Source organism: Gorilla gorilla, chromosome 2 (assembly GCF_029281585.2).
Source record: "Gorilla gorilla gorilla isolate KB3781 chromosome 2, NHGRI_mGorGor1-v2.1_pri, whole genome shotgun sequence".
Classification (NCBI taxonomy): Eukaryota; Metazoa; Chordata; class Mammalia; order Primates; family Hominidae; genus Gorilla; species Gorilla gorilla.
This window is the reverse complement of record NC_086017.1, coordinates 131,341,890-131,346,292: the sequence shown is the minus strand read 5'-3', so window position 1 is coordinate 131,346,292 and position 4,403 is coordinate 131,341,890. Positions and strand designations below refer to the sequence as shown.

The following is a 4,403-nucleotide window of genomic DNA, read 5'->3' as shown; positions in this document are numbered from 1 at the left end:
GGCCTTTGAGACTAAAATGCCTTATTATTTAAGGCTTAACCAGTGTATTTTCTTTGAAACCTCTTCCTCACTGGGTTCCAAGACACAATTTGCTGTTGCTATTCTGCACACTGCTTAAGGAGAGATGATTGTACCATCGTTTTTCCAGAATTGTAGTGAAGCATCAGAATGATGCAAATCAATTATACATGTAAGAGATGAAAGCAACTTTGGAGATCACTGAGCTCATCTCCTCATTTTCTAGATTAGAAACCTGAATATAATCCAGAGAGGTGAAGAGGTTTATCCAAAATCACATGGCTGTGCAGGGAAAGCTGGAACTGAAACATAGATATCTTGATTCCTAAGCAGTTATCTACCCAACAGTCTTACCAGACAAAGATTTGTTTCTTTTCTGAATATATCCAATCCAAAGTAGTTAGCATTCCCAGAACATTCCAAGTGGGTGACCAATAGCAAACAACTCAGTGTGATCTAAAGCACTGATTTCTGGTGTTTTCTTCAAGGATGTTTTTGGTTTTCAATCTGTTAACCATAAGGAATATTGAATTTAGCAAAGTACATTGACGTTTTCTATGCAACATGTTAAGAACAGCTGAAACCAATTAAATGCTAATCAATTTTATTCTGTCTGATGTAGAGTGGAAAAAAATGTTCCAAAGGTCTCTCCACCCTGAGATGTTCTTGGCAGCAGGTCTCTGTGCTGTGGGCCCCCTCCCATCTTTCTTAGTCATGTACCCTCAAGAAGAGGAGACCTGGCCAACTCCCTTCAGATCTAAGATGAGAGCAGAACTGAGTCCAGCATTTTCCCTTGAAATAAAAGTTTATCCTTCCAAAAGCACAGGCAACCAAAGTGAAAATAGACAAATGGGATTGCACCAAACTAAAAAGTTTCTGCACAGCAAAGCCAGCAATTAAGTGAAGAGACAACCCATGGACTGGGAGAAAATATTTGCAAACCGTATGTCTGATAAGGGGCTAATATCCAAAATATATAAGAAACTCAATTGCAAGAAAACAAATAACTTGATTTTAAAATGGGCAAAAGATCTGAACAGACAATTCTCAAAGAAAGATACAAGTGGCCAACAGATATATGAAAAAAATGTTCAGACATATCTAATTATCAGGGAGATGCAAATTAAAACCACAATGAGATATAGCCTTACATCTGTTAAAATGACTATTATCAAAAAGCTGAATGATTACAAGGGTTGGTAAGTATGTGAAGAAAAGGGAACCCTTGTATACTGTTTTGGGAATGGAAATTAGTACAGCCATTTTGGAAAATAGTGTGGAGGTGCCTCAAAAAAACTAAAAATAAGGCTGGGAGCAGTGGCTCATGCCTGTAATTCCAGCACTTTGGGAGGCTGAGGCGGGCAGATCACCTGAGGCCAGGAGTTTGAGACCAGGCTGGCCAACATGGTGAAACTCAGTCTCTACTAAAAATACAAAAATCAGCCAGGCATGGTGTCAGTCACCTGTAATCCCAGCTACTCAGGAGGCTGAGGCAGAAGAATCTCTTGAACCCAGGAGGCAGAGATTGCAGTGAGCTGGGATCACACCATTGCATTCCAGCCTGGGCGACAACAGTGAAATTCCATCTCAAAACAAAACAAAACAAAAAACAAACAAACAACAACAAAAAAACACCTAAAAATAGAATGACCATACGACCCAGTCATCCTGTTTCCAAAGAAATTGAAATTTGAAATTAGTGTATCTAAGAGATACCTGCACTACCATATTCATTTCAGCATTATTCACAATAGCCAAGATATGGATTCAAACTAAGTGTCCATCAAAGGATGAACGGACACAGAAATGGTGGCATATATACACAATGCAATACTATACAACCTTCAAAAAGAAGGAACTTCTGTTCTTCACAGCAACATAGCTGGAACTGGAGGAATTTATATTAAGTGAAATGAGCCAGGCACAGAAAGACAAAATACTGTGATTTCACTTATATGGAAAATCAAAAAAAGTCAATCTCATAGAAACAAAGAGTAGAAGGTGGTTATCAGAGGCTGGGGCAGGAGAAGGGATAAGGAAAGGGACAATGTTAATCACCAAAAAGTACCAAGTTTCAGTTAGACTGGAGGGATAAGTTTTAGTGACCTATTGCACTGCATGATAGGTGACCACAGTTAATAATAATGTATCATATATTTCAAAATTACTAAAAGAATAGATTTTTAACTATTCTTTTATTGTATCTTCACTATTAATCTCCCAACAGAAAATTATGAGTTGGTGAGGTAGATATATTAATTAGCTTCATTAATCTTTCTCAAATGTGTATAAAACATAGATCAAAATATCATATGGTACCCTATAACTATTTGGTTATTAAAAGTATTTTTTGTTAATTAAATTTTTTTTTTAAAGTTCATTCTGGGAAGAAAGAAAGCTGCAACTCTGAGGCAATGTATATCACAACTATGAGAATAGGAGGGGTGGAGAAAGACAGTGAAATCCAGCCACATCCATCCTCTGCGGCCACCTCATGGACTTAACCAACCATCTCTATTACCTAATCTCCTAATGCCAGTTCCCCCAAGCTCCACCTTCTTCCATAAGAGACAGACAGCAAAGCCAAAGATTTTCAAATCCAACAAATTAGAGTTTGAATTTGGGCTCTGCCAGTTATTAGATGTGACATTAGACAAACTATTTAATCTCCCTGAGCCTCAGTTTACCTATTTGTAAAATGAGAGTAATAATACCAACTTGAAAAATTAAATGATTTGAGATCTATTTTACAACATGGTGACTAAATTTAAGACCAATGTATTGTATACTTGAAAAATGCGAATAGAGTAGATTTTAAGTGTTCTCACCACAAATAAAAGATAAGTACATGAGGTAACATGTAGGTTAATTAGCTTGACTTAGCCCTTTCGCAATGTACATACTTCAAAATATGTTTTATACCATAAATGTATACAATTTTTATTTGTCCATGAAAAAAGAAAGTAATTAAATGAAATAATGGGATATCTGACACATAGTGGGTGATCAATAAATGCTAGCTTTGTCCCACACCATTCCTTCTAATAAATTATTTTTGTACCCTTTCCTATATTCAATTCATTTCATTTTTCTATTAGCCTTGTTCAAATATGTTGGAGTGGGTGTGTGTGCATGTGTACATCTGTGTGTCTATCTGTCTTATTGTATCTTTCCTGGAGGACAGATGGATAAGAACGTGTATTAGGAAGCTACAAGCCAAAGTGTCCTGATATGCTGTGTTGCACAACAGGGAACAGATCACTCTTGATCATATCTAGGGTTTTTAGCCTCTAATCCCAAAGCCCAAAATTCTCTGGGCTTCTAGAAGACAGCCACAGTTTTCAGCACCAGTCTCTGTGTGTGTGTGTGTGTGTGTGTGTGTGTGTGTGTGTGTGTGTGTGTGTGTGTGTGTATAAAAATCTGCTACTGGGAATGGAGATGAAAGAATGTCATACAAACTAAACTTGACCTTGAAAATGCCTACCACCTCCCTCAACTCAGCTGAGAGCTTGTCACCTTCTATGTCACCTTCTACCCATATGGTATTATTCTCACAGTACCACCAGCTGCTGAGTGACTATGGGCCACCATCCCTAGGCTATACCCAGGGAACTGGAAACAGCCAAGTGACCCCAAAGCAAATGTGCTAAACTGCTGGCTATCATCCAAGAGCTGAGGGAGTGATCAGATCCACCTATACAGGGAGCAAGAGCACAATGAAGAGACCAAAACAAGTTATCACTCATGCTAAAGGACTAGTTTGGGAGTGCTTGGCTAAAACAGAATGGAATGCCAGATTCTAACCACCTTCATAGTTTTGCGAGGTATTCCGTCTTTTTACAAGATAGGAAGTTACAGTTCATCTCCCCTGTCCAGATGAAACATGTTTTCAAAATGGTAATCATTTGGTTTTTCTTCCTGGTTTCTTTCCCGTGGTTCAGTAGGCTCTCAAACTAGCAAAGATCTTACAGTTGATTAGGATTTGCATTTTAAGTAGTTAGAGCTACTCAGATTTTTTTAAAGCATTGATTTAAAAGATGCAGGTAAAAGTTTTTTGTCTTACAGCAGACTGTTGCTTGCCTCCAAGATACCAATGTTGCACATTAATCTTCTCTTTTGAATACATTCATGCACCTAAATTGTTTTTTGTTCCATTCCATAAAGTAATACACCTCTATGAATTTTATTTTTGATGAATACTGACAGCACTCTTTACTTAGTAGCCAGTCCCTGGTTTGCCATACAGTATACATTCTCTATAAGTTCTTTTTTGCTTAAGTATTGCATCACTATCAATGCTTTGAAATTAAAGATGCACAAGTTATAAATACAGAATAAAGAGTAACCAACTAAACTTAACTATTTTTTACTAAGATTGTATGTAG

The 4,403-nt window shown here is 37.3% G+C and overlaps 1 pseudogene; it reads left to right on the top strand.

The window, feature by feature from the left end:
• Nucleotides 1–3,464: 3,464 nt before the first annotated feature.
• Nucleotides 3,465–3,821, top strand: LOC101128788 (cyclin-dependent kinase 2-associated protein 1-like; annotated as a pseudogene).
• The last annotated feature ends 582 nt before the right edge of the window (nt 3,822–4,403 follow it).